At 43.7% G+C, this 12,883-nt stretch overlaps 1 long non-coding RNA gene and 1 pseudogene across 1 annotated transcript in view; both read left to right on the forward strand.

Annotated features, from left to right (window-relative positions):
• Positions 1-12,883, forward strand: part of LOC135361958 (uncharacterized) — a 66,145-nt gene that overhangs the window by 33,227 nt on the left and 20,035 nt on the right. The gene's annotated exons all lie outside the window — the stretch shown is intronic.
• Positions 12,661-12,774, forward strand: LOC123851876 (small nucleolar RNA U3; annotated as a pseudogene).

Genomic DNA, 12,883 nt, shown 5'->3' on the forward strand with positions numbered 1-12,883 from the left:
GAGGGCTCGATCCCAGGACCCCAAGATCATGACCTGAGCGAAAGGCAGCCGCTTAACGACTGAGCCACCCAGGTGCCCCTAGAAGTTTTTTTTTTTTTTTTTTTTTAAGTAAACTCTACACCGAATGTGGGGCTTGAACACATGACCCTGACATCAAGAGTTGCATTCTCTACCAACTGAGCCAGCCAGGCACCCCATTTTCTAGAAGTTTTTTTTTTATTTAACCTTGCTCAAAATTGCTCATTTAGATCTATGATTTATCTGGAATTGATATTTATGGATAATATGAGGTAGTGGTCAAGTTTTCTTTTTGCCATTCGGCTAGATAATTGTCCTAGCAAAGTTTATTGAAAAAAAAAAAATCCTTTTCCCACTGAAGAGCAATGGCACCTTTGTTATATAGCGGTTATATCTGTGTGGGTCTGTTTCTGGATTCCCTATTCTGTTCTATTGGTCTATTTGCCTATCACTGGGCCAACATCATATTGTTTTAATTACTTCCGCTATATAATAAGATAATATCTAGTAGAACTATCTTCCCACCTAGTTCTTCAAGAGTGCCTTGGCTATTCTTGGACCTTTTCCATAGAATTTATTTTTTAAAAGATTTTATTTATTTGTCAAATAGAGAGAGCGCACAAGCAGGGGGAGCAGCAGGCAGAGGGAGAGGCAAGCTCCCCTACTGAGCAGGGAGCCTGGATGCGGGGCTCAATCCCAGGACCCTGGGATCATGACCCGAGCCGAACGCAGATGCTCAACTGACTGAGCCACCCAGACGTCCCAAGAATTTAAATTACCTTGTCAAGCTCCCCCCCGCCCCCAAACACACACACACATACAAATGTTGGGATATTTGAATGGGGTCTCATTGAATCTATAAATCACTCTGCTGAGAACTGATGCCTTAAAGCTATCGAGTCTTCCAACCCATGAATATCACTACATTCATTTGGGTTTTAATTTTTCTCGATACTCTTCCATATTTTTCTATGTAAAGGCCTTACCCGTTTTCCTAGATTTATCCCTAGGTATTTTTTATGTTATTATAATGACTTAATATTTATTAAGTTTCCAAATGCTTGTTGCTTATATTGACAAATACAATTAGTTTTCCATATTGACCACATGTTCAGCAACCTATCTAAATTCATTTATCAATTCAAATGTTTATCCTTCAATTCTTTTGGATATTCTTTGTACACAGTTGTGTCTTCTATAAATGATGACAGCATTATTTCTTCCTTTCTAGATCTTTAATCTTTTTGTTTCTTTTTCTTCTTTTATTGCACTGGCTAGGCTTTCCAATACAATAATAATAGAGGGAATCCTTGTCTCATTTCCAATTTCAGGAGGCAAGCTTTTAAGCATGATACTTCCTGTATAATTTTTTGTAGATACCTTTGATCATAATGAAGAATTTTTCTTCTATTCTTAGTCCCTTACTCCCATGTGTATCCTTACAGTAAATCCCAATTATTTAAGATAACTTGAGTATCTGTTCCTAATATCCAAAAAAACCCTAATTAAAACAATGATCATTTTGTCACTTCCTTTAAAATATTTATTCCTCTCAATTTTTTTATTTTATTCAGTAAGGTAGAACATCCAAAATAATATTGAGTAATAGCAATGATGGCAGGCATCCTGGTCTCATCCCTAACATTAATGAAAATGCCTCTAGGATATCATCTAAATTTTACTTGTCAGTATCTTATTTAGAACTTTGAAACATCTATATTCAGGATTTTTTATATGTATATTTTTAGGTGAGATTGGTCCACACATTTCATTTTCCTGCTATCATTGTTAGGTTTGGTATCAGTTATCCTACTTTCATATAAAGAATTGGGGGAAATGACCTTTTTCTAGTCTCTAAAACAGTTTAAGAACTGTCTGTTCATTGAAGTTCTGCTAGAACTCAATGACACATTTTCATTACCCAGAGATCACCGCTGTATCTTAACGCATATCCTTCCAGATCTTCCCCCTCCCCGTGTATGTGTATATACACATGAACAGATATATAATAAACCAACTAAGATCACTCCAATACTGTTCTGCAAACTGCTTTTTTCAGCCACTAGTCTTCACAATTTTAATAAATTTTCATCTCATCTAATCCCACATATTTATATTTTTCCAATTGACCCTGAAATGACTATCCAAAGCATAACCCAATCCACAACAAGGCATTAATTGCATCTGATTGGTTTTTTTTAAATATTTATTTATTTGTCAGAGACAGAGAAAGAGAGCACAAGCAGGGGGAGTGGCAGGCAGAGGGAGAAGCACGCTTCCCGCTGAGCATGGAGCCCAAGGCGGGGCTTGATCCGGGGACTCTGGATCATGACCTGAGCTGAAGGCAGATGCTTCACCGACTGAGCCACCCAGGTCCCCTGCATCTGATTGTTTTGAAAAGGAAAGTTTTTCTAACAATTATATCTGCCTTAAAATGGAAATGGCTGCTTTGGGAAATGGTAAGACTGGAGACTCTCAAGCACTGAGACATGGACCAATGTGTCTGGGGGGCTGCCCGGAGAATTCCAGCACATGGGAGATTAGAGCACATGACTTTTAAGGTGGTTTTCTAAAGTTGGGTGATGAAGATACTAGGACTGATTTTCTACAAATCGTATGATTGTATCCCTTTTGCCCTGGCTCCTATCCCCTCCTGTCTACTCAGGTATATTACTCCAGTAATTCTCTCTCCAGCATGATCAATTTCTACTTCTCTCTTGGCTTTTTCCTCACCAGCATTCAAGTATGCTGTTATTTCTTCCATCTTGAAAATACCTACTGTCAATCTTACTACCCACTCCACCCACATTTCCCCTTTACTTTTACAGCAAAACTCCAAAAAAAAAAAAAAAAAAAGGCATCTGTATTCACTGCCTCCAATTCCTCTCCTCCTGTTCTCTCTTGAACTCACTCCTGTCAGGCTTTTTTGCTCACACCACTCTATTGAATTGCTCTTGTCAAGGTCACCAATGACCTCCACTAAATGCGGTACTCATTTCCAAGTCTTCATCTTATTTACATGTGCTGGCTATTTGCCTATTTGCTCTCAGAGCCACCCCCCTTCTGCTCTGTTGTGTAGAACAGACAACTACATTTCCCAGGTGCCCTTCCCCTCTGACTTCCGGTCAGGCTTGGCCAATGGGAATTTCTGGCTGAAGACTGGAGAGCAGGAGGGGAGAAGCCAGCCCCTTCCTTCCCTATGTGTGGAGGGTCCTCTGTAACCGTGACTGCCTCTCTTCCATGGCTCCCCCTAGATAGGCCCTCCCTCCACAGACCAAGGTCCTGCTGGGCCGGCCTTTCTGCTTCTGCTGGGTGGTCCCTGATCCTGGACTTGAGTACCACCACCTTCTACTTTTACCTCCTGTGGAGATGAAGCAGCTAGAGGCTCTAGAGGTGAAGCAGCTTCCTGCCGTTGCTTAATTTCTGGGTTAATTCACCATCTCCACCTTCGCTTCTCAGCACTTCCTGAAAAGAACAGCTCTCACCTGAGTAACCAATTCCTCATGTTAAGTTCTTTCTGTTTAAAATTCTGTGTGGTTTCTATTTTCTAACTGGCCCCTGGCTGAAAGAAAACATCCACTACTCAGGAGCGCCTGGGTGGCTCAGTCGTCAAACGCTGCCTTCAGCTCAGGTCACGATCCCAGGGATCGAGGCCCGCATCGGGCTCCCTGCTCCACGGGAAGCCTGCTTCTCCCTCTCCCACTCCCCCTGCTTGTGTTACCTCTCTTGCTGTGTCTCTGTCAAATAAATAAATAAAATCTTAAAAAAAAAAGAAATCCACTTCTCTTAGCTTTCAGGATGGTTCCCTCTGCTTCCCTCCAACCTTACTAGCCTAAGTAATAGTAAGCCTAAACTTACTATTTCTATTCAGTCTTCTTGGCTGATTTCTCATCTCCTCATCAAGATCCCATTAAATGTTGGGAGTGCCCCAGGATTCAGTCCTTGCACCCATGCTCTTTGCCATTTACACTTACGTCTTTGGGACTCTCATCCTGGCTCGTGGCTTTGAATAACATCTATCTACCAAAACCTCCCAAATTTCTATCTCTAGCTAGACCTCCCCAGTTGAGCTCCAGACTACATAGCCAACTGCCTACTTGATGTCTCCACTTTGATAGCCAGTAGGCATTTCAAACGTAACACATCCGTCCAGTGTTTGGCTTTTCCCCGCAAAAGCTATCCCTCTCCATCTCAGTAAATGGCACTTCGATTCACCCAGTTATTCTAGCCACAAATCAAGAAGTTGTCCTTGATTTCCCTCTTCCCCTCACTTCCCATGTCCAATCCATCAGCTCGTCCTGATAACAACGCCCCCCAAACACATCTCCATTCACTTTCTCCAACTCTTCCTTTTCTACCCTGGCCCAACCACTCTCATTGCTCGTCTGGGCTACGACTGTCGTCTGATTGGTCTCCCTGCTTCCATTCCGGCCTCCCAATGACCAGCCATTTTCTGTGTGGCAGCTAGATTCATTTTAAAGCATAAATCATGTTACTCTTCTGCCTAAAAGTCTCCAATAATTTCCCCACTGTGCCTTTAAGGTCCAAACTCCTTGTTTGGGCCTGCAAGGCTGTATATGGCCGGGCTCCTGCTCACTCCTGTGACCGCACCTCTTGCTGTGTGCTCGTTCTCTCGCTCAGTACAATCTAGTCCTACTGGCCTTCTTTCTGTTCCTCCAACGTGCTCAGCTCACCACTCCGCAGGGCCCTCGTATTTCCTATTGCCCTCATCTGGGTTGCTGTCCCCTCCCATCCTTAGCTGGCTGAAATCTTTCTCATCCTTCAGGTCTGAGAGGATCAACGGCCCCTCCTCAGAGTCCATCCCTGGTCACCGGTCATTCTCTGTCACATCACGCTATTTTAACTGATCCATTTCGTGTTTACTTGTCTGGCACCCCTGCCCCCAGAACGTGAGCTCCTTTGTTCTCCACTCTGTCTCAGCATCTCGTGCAAAATCTAGCATCATAACAGCTACTCAGTATAAAGTAGTTGATTGAGGAAGGTACCAGAGTAGCCTTGAGCAGGAAGCGGGCTACCTCTTCCTCCGGGACTGGAAGAAGAGAAGGTCGGGAATGGATGCAACTAAGGATGCCCCTATGTCCTCGATGCTTTGGGAAGAAAAATGTCTGCTGCGAGAGAGGGGGGGCTTGCAGGCAGAGAGGTTGGGGGAAAGCACTGAAGGCTCTGAATTGTTCCAGGGGAAAACAGGAGGGCTGCTGACGCGAACACACGGGGGGATCGGCTAGCTGTGGCGGGACCCCATCTGATATGAAACCAGATATTCATGATGTCGGACTCCACCCACTTACAAGACCTGGACACTCATCTATTTGGGCAAGAGGTCAGAGAAAGCAGATTGTGGGGCTGCTGCTGAACTGGGAGTTTGCAGGGCAGATGGTATAATATTAAAAGGAGGTAAGGGGCGCCTGGGTGGCTCAGTTGTTAAGCGTCTGCCTGCGGCTCAGGTCATGGTCCCAGGGTCCTGGGATCGAGCCCCGCATCGGGCTCCCTGCTCGGCGGGAAGCCTGCTTCTCCCTCTCCCACTCCCCCTGCTTGTGTTCCTTCTCTCACTGTGTGTCTGTCAAGTGAATAAATAAAATCTTTAAAAAAAAAAAAAAAAGGAGGTAAGATTTATCTATTTATGTTTCCAATGAAGCACGGTTGCTGTAACAGAAAGCAAGTCCAGAGTATTGGTCAGAATGCTTGATAATTAGGAATCGTTGGCAGTGGCTTAGAATATTTGGGCAGAGGGCACCTGGGTGGCTCAGTTGGTTAAGCGACTGCCTTCGGCTCAGGTCATGATCCTGGAGTCCCGGGATCGAGTCCCGCATCGGGCTCCCTGCTCGGCAGGGAGTCTGCTTCTCCCTCTGACCCTCTTCCCTCTTATGCTCTCTGTCTCAAATAAATAGATAAAATCTTTAAAAAAAAAAAAAATATTGGGGCAGAAGAGCGCTACTGTATAAATTGGTGTAAATTTTTTTTAAAGAACTGTAGGCCTGGCCTCTGCACGCCGGACTCTAATCACTGTCATTGCCTCTCACCCACTTCCCAGACCTGCTGTAACTCCATACCGGCTTACCTCGAGACCTCTGAGCCAAGAGACAATAATGTGTCCCCTGGACACTGCCACAAATACATATTATGAATTTTCCTTATGGCCTTCCCCAAAAGGTCCGGCAGCTACTGACCACAGCTCCTGTCAGCTAGAGAAGGAGAGCCAGAACACAACCACACGATAAGTCAGACTGGGGGCTCAGAGCAGGGGGTCAGGAGATAAATGGGAATTTCAGCCAGAGTTCGTATCAGAATAGGTCTCAGGGAGTTTGCAGATCCACTCGGAGATTATTTTCCTTGTTTAAAAGGAAGTAAGGCTTGGGGCACCTGGCTGGCTCAGTTGATAGAGCATGTGACTCTGAGTCTCGGGGTTGTGAGTTTGAGCCCCATGTTGGGTGTAGAGGTTAAAAAATAAATTAAAATTAAAACAATAAAAAAAAGAAGTAAGGTTTACAATAGCACCAGAAAAAAACCCAAGTACTTAGATATAAATTTAAACAAAATAATTGCCAGATCTGTACAAGAAAAACTAAAAAACACTGATGATGGAAATCAAAGATCTAAATAAATGGAGAGATAACTGTGTTCATGGGTTAGAAAATGCACTATTATTAAGATGTCCATTCTCTCCAACTTGATCTTTAGTTTTTACACAATTCCAATCAAAATTTCAGGAAGAATTTCAGAGATACCAACAAGCTGATTCTAAGATGTATATGGAAAGGCAAAGGAACTAGAATAACCAAAGCAATATTTAAAAAGAGCAAAGCTGGACAAGTCATCCTACCCAATTTCAAGACTCACTACAAAGCTATAAGAACCAAGTCAAGCCAGTGTGGTATTAGCGCAAGCATAGACAACAGACAAAAGAGAAAGTCCAAAAATAGTTAATTGACTTTTGACAAAGGTACAAAGGCAACTGAATAGAGAAAGTCTTTTCAGCAGATGGTGCTGCAACAACTGGATGTCTATATGGGAAAAAAAAAAATGGGGCGCCTGGGTGGCTCAGTCGTTAAGCATCTGCCTTCGGCTCGGGCCATGATCCCGGGGTCCTGGGATCGAGCCCCGCATCGGGCTCCCTGCTCCGCGGGAAGCCTGCTTCTTCTCTCCCACTCCCCCTGCTTGTGTTCCCTCTCTCACTTGTGTCTCTGTCAAATAAATAAATAAAATCTTAAAAAAAAAAGAACCTCTACACATGCATCACACCTTATACAAAAATGAATTCAAAATGGGGGCGCCTGGGTGGCTCAGTTGGTTGAGCGTCTAATTTTTTATTTCAGCTCAGGTCATGATCTCAGGGTCATGAGATCAAGCCCCGCATCAGGCTCCATGCTCAGCGGGAAGTCTGCTTGAGATTCTCTCCCTCTCCTGGCTCGCTCTCGCTTTCTCTAAAATAAAAATAAATCTTTTTAAAAAAATTAATTCAAAATGGATCACAGACCTAAATGTAACATATAAAACTTACAGAAGAAAATCTGCATGATCCTGGGTCATGAAAGCTACTATACTATTAAGAAAAAGACAACCACCACCCTGGGAGATATTGCAAATCACATGTCTGATAAAAGATTTATATCTAGACAATCAAAGAGCTCTTAAAACCCAACAATAAAAAAACAAACCCAATTTAAAAATGGGCAAAAGATCTGAAGAGATGCTTCTTCAAAGAAGACATACGGGGCGCCTGGGTGGCTCAGTTGGTTAAACGACTGCCTTCGGCTCAGGTCATGATCCCGGAGTCCCGGAATCAAGTCCCGCATCGGGCTCCCTGCTTGGCGGGGAGTCTGCTTCTCCCTCTGACCCTACCCCCTCTTGTGCTCTCTAATAAATATATAAAATCTTAAAAAAAAAAAAAAAGACATATGGATGGAAAATTAGCTAATAAAAATGTTTAAGACAACAAATCAAACAATCCAATTAAAATGACTAGACCTTTCTCCAAAGATATTATACAAATGGCCAAGAATCATATGAAAAGTTACTCAACATCATTAATTGTGGGGCGCCTGGGTGGCTCAGTCAGTTAAGCATCTGCCTTCGGCTCAGGTCATGATCCCAGGGTCCTGGGATTGAGCCCCGCATCGGGCTCCCTGCTCAGCAGGGAGTCTGCTTCTCTCTCTGCCTCTGCCCTTCCCTCCCACTTATTCTCTCTCCTTCTCAAATAAGTAAATAACATCTTTTTAAAAAATTAAACATAGAATTACCATATGATCCAGAAATCCCACTTATGGGTATTTGCCCAAAGATTTGAAAGCAGGGTTGCAAAGACATCAGCTGTCATTAGGGAGATGCAAATTCAAAAGCACAAGATACCACTGAGAAACTGTCATGGATCAGAGGAGACTAAAGAGACACGGCAGCTAAATGCAGTGTGCAATCGTGAATGGGGTCCTCGAACAGAAAGAGGACATAGTGGAACAGCTGGTGAAATCCAAATAAAGTGTGTGGCTTAAGATTATTGTACCAATGTTAACTTCTTAAGTTTTGGGCACTGTACTATGGTTTTATATATATTAGTCTGCTTGGGCTGCTATAACCAAATACCATAGACGTATGGTGGCATAAACAACAGACATTTATTTCTCACAGTTCTGGAGACTGGGAAGTCCAAGGCCCAGGTGCCAGCTGATTCAGTTCCTAGTGAGAGCTCTTTTCCTGGCTTGCAGATGGCCGCCTTCTTGCCATGTCTTGCGGCCTTCTTGCCATGTCTTCATGTGGTAGAGAGAGAGGCAGGTAGAAAGAGAGAGAGCTCTCTGGTCTTTTCTTCTAAGGGTACTAATCCCATCATGAGGGTCCCATCTCATGACCTCATCTAAACCTAATTACTTCCCAAAGGCTCATCTCCAAATCCCATCACACTGGGGGTTAGAGCTTCAACATAAGAATTCTGGAGAGGACATGTTCAGCCCAAAGCATTATATAAGATGTTAATATTAGGGAACCTGAGTGAAGAGTATACAGGAACTCTCTGGGCTATCTCTGGAACTTTTCTGTATATCTAAAAGGATTCAAAGACTTTAAGGTAAAAAAACCCAAGGTCAGAGGCACCTGGCTGGCTCAGTCAGTAGAGTGTGTGACTCTTGATCTCAGGGTCGTGAGTTCAAGCCCCACGTTGGGCATATAGAGCCCACTTTAAAAAAAAAAAGAACAAATGGGGCGACTGGGTGGCTCAGTCATTAAGCGTCTGCCTTCGGCTCAGGTCATGATCCCAGGGTCCTGGGATCAAGCCCCACATCAGGCTCCCTGCTCCGCGGGAAGCCTGCTTCTCCCTCTCCCACTCCCACTACTTGTGTTCCCTCTCTCGCTCTGTCAAATAAATAAATAAAATCTTAAAAAAAAAAAAAAGAGGGCGCCTGGGTGGCTCAGTTGGTTAAGCAACTGCCTTCGGCTCAGGTCATGATCCTGGAGTCCCAGGATCGAGTCCCGCATCGGGCTCCCTGCTCGGCAGGGAGCCTGCTTCTCCCTCTGACCCTCCCCCCTCTCATGTGCTCTCTGTCTCTCTCATTCTCTCTGTCTCAAATAAATAAATAAAATCTTTAAAAAAAAAAAAAGAACAAACTCAAGGTCAGAAGGTTGAAGGTGAGAGGACTTCAGATCCCCAACCATAGGATCAGGCTGGGTCAGAAAGACGATGGGTAGTGACAGAATGGCAATACTGGGAGAAAACAGGAGGATCGAGGTTCTGTGAAGTGTAGAAGCAGGTTTAGTTCATCATAAGTGATGGTTTTTGTTTTCCTGGAGGAGTATCAGATACTAAAAGCTCAAGTGTAATGGACTGTGCTTTGTTTTAACTGAGTAAAAAAATGGAGTAGTTGGGGACACCTGGGTGGCTGAGTCGGTTGGGCATCTGCCTTCGGCTTAGGTCATGATCCCAGGGTCCTGGGATCGAGTCCCACATCGGGCTCCTTGCTCAGCAGGGAGCCTATTTCTCCCTGTGCCTGCCACTCCCCCTGCTTGTGCTCTCTCTCTGACAAATAAATAAATAAAATCTTTTTAAAAATCTTACAAAAAACAGAGTAGTCAGAGAGGTAAAGCAGCAGCAGAATAAAACATCAAGGAAATTAGAAAGGGAAGCTTTTGCCTTAAGAAAAGGAGGTGGTCCACAGTGATAAGGATTGCAAAATGGTGGAGACAAGCTAGTTTTTTAAAAAGATTTTCAATTTCTCTTATGCGGAAGAATTACACTTCCAAATGTCACTAATTATTAGTGGAAACATTTTATAACATTTTACTATTTTATTACAGTTGACAATCTGCACAAACACACAAAAAAATAGAGTAAGAGTCTCCAAAATTTTAATATGGCTCTTAGTACTAACATTTTTTTTTAAAGATTTCATTTATTCATTTGAGACACACAGATACAGAGAGAGAGAGCATAAGCAGGGAGAGAGGCAGAGGGAGAGGGAGAAGCAGGCTCCCCGCTGAGCAGGGAGCCCGATGTGGGGCTCGATCCCAGGACCGTGGGATCATGACCTGAGCCGAAGGCAGACACTTAACGACTGAGCCACCCAGGCGCCCCTCTTAGTACTAACATTAAAACACCGTATTTGCTGCTAAAATCCTACAAGAAAATAAAGAGAATAGAGAAACCATGGCATATCATTTTAGTAAGTATTTCAATATGAAAGAAGCAAACATTAAGGAGCACATGTTTATTTGGTGCTAATGACATCATGATTTGCAGTCTTTTTTTTTTAAGATTTTATTTATTTATTTGACAGAGAGACAGACAGAAGAGCACAAGCAGAGGGAGTGGCAGAGGGAGAGGGAGAAGCAGGCTCTGCATCGAGCAGGGAGCCTGATGTGGGACTCGATCCCAGGACCCTGGGATCATGACCTGAGCCAAAGGCAGACGCTTAACCATCTGAACCACCCAGGCGCCCCATGATTTGCAGTCTTAAAGACGAAGCAAAATGTGTAATTTGAACCAGATGTTAAAATGGTTTAGGGATAGTATCTAAGGACACATATTTCAGAAAATATGTGGAAACGTGACGACACATCTGCTACAGGGAGTCCTTTATGCAAGTGTCTCGACATCGCATTTTACTTGGCTTCTCAACATGAAATTGCTATCTGTTCTCAATATTAGATTAAAAAAAAAATCCTACAGGAGAAGCAATTCAGCCTAGTTCTATAGTCAGATTTTTGGCTTTATCAGTTCTTGGCTATGGGATCTTGGGAAACTTATGCTCTCGGAGCCTCAGATACTCGTTTGTGAAATGAGAATGAGAACAGTTAGACCTATCTCATGGGACTGTCGTCTTGTTTAGATCTGGATAATACCCCGGTAAAGTGCTTTCCATGGCACGTGACACTTAGTAAGTACCCATTAAAGAGTATTATCCTCATCGGTAAACTACTGCTATTTTTGATTATAAGTACTGATAAAATAACCATCCTTCACATCTAAAAACAAACAGAACAGGTTTAGTGGAAGTAAGAGCATGAGAGCAGCAATGTTAGGAGGCTGTGATCACAGAAGTTTGGATCGCTCTAGAATCTTGGATCTCAGAGGTTGTGGACATGGCAGCCAGGCTGCGGTCATGGGAGTTTGTGGCTAAAGTGGCATGAAGGTAAAGGTCACTGTTTGGAGGGGAGGTCAAGGAATTGTGAGGAGATTATGGTTGGCCATCCACATGCTGCTGAAGTACCTTTCAGAACAAGGACAGGAAATGAGGTGGGGAGAGGACGACTCCGTTGCAAAGACCTCACTGGATGCAGGTGAATAACTTGGGAAGATGGTAACACAGCCACACCCGTGCTTTCCCAGGACCCCGGCCACCCCTCTTTCTCCCAGTTCTTGCTAGCTCACATCTACCCCCCTACTCCAAGCTACTTTGCCTTCCAAATAAGAAAGGCAGGAAAAAAGCAAAGAAAAATGCCCTATTATTTCCCAACAGCACCTCACATACCTGTCTTGGGCGACTGCTCAGTGCAACCCACTGTAGAGAGTACAAGGAGGTTCAAGGCCCCTTCTGGCCCTGGCAGCTTGTAATACAGGTGAAGAGATCACAACAGGCATGTGACACTCCATACTGCTACCACTGAGACAGCGTGACATGAAATATGTTTTTTATTTTTAAAGATTTTACTTATTTGAGAGAGAGACAGCGTGAGAGAAAATGAGAGAGAGCATGAGTCGGGGAGGGGGAGATGGAGAGGGAGAGGCAGACTCCCCGCTGAGCAGGGAGCCCGACGTGGGGCTCGATCCTCAGGATCATGACTGAGCCGAAGGCAGATGCTTAACTGACTGAGCCACTCTGGCACCCCTTAATATTTAAATAGACAACACTCCTCTACAAATAGCAAATGTGAAATACAAGCTAGCCAACAGATACTTTTGTTTTGTCTCAGTATCATTTCTTATTCTAGGTCTCCCTCCCATACCCACATAGGGAAGCAGTACTCTTCGTAGCTGCCTAATGGACGCTAGTTACCTTGGGTTGCTTAATGCGAGCCCGTTTTCCTTTAGATCTGGGCTACCCTACCCACCCCCCCTTACTCTAATCTGGCTGTTCCTTCTTTAAGTACAAAGTCCGATAAGGACTCACCTATAACTTTACCATTTGAAGTAAAGGAAGCAAGACTATACTTTCAGGGATCATTTCTGTAGTTTGTTACCAGGGAAGTTTCTCTGAACGTGAAGTTAAAGGAAGCTTTATGTAGATTCTGGCTTTTCATGGATTCTTTTTCTGACAGTAGAGAGATTCAAACCCTAGCCAATTCCTGCCCATCTAAGAATAGAGTCACTTAAAAGAATCAGAGTTGCTGTAACTTTAAATATAATCCATGCCACTTTTTCTAT

The sequence above is a fragment of the Mirounga angustirostris genome, unplaced genomic scaffold (genome assembly GCF_029215605.1).
Source record: "Mirounga angustirostris isolate CCGP_5_RB_7025 unplaced genomic scaffold, mMirAng1.0.hap1 SCAF_11, whole genome shotgun sequence".
Lineage (NCBI taxonomy): Eukaryota > Metazoa > Chordata > Mammalia > Carnivora > Phocidae > Mirounga > Mirounga angustirostris.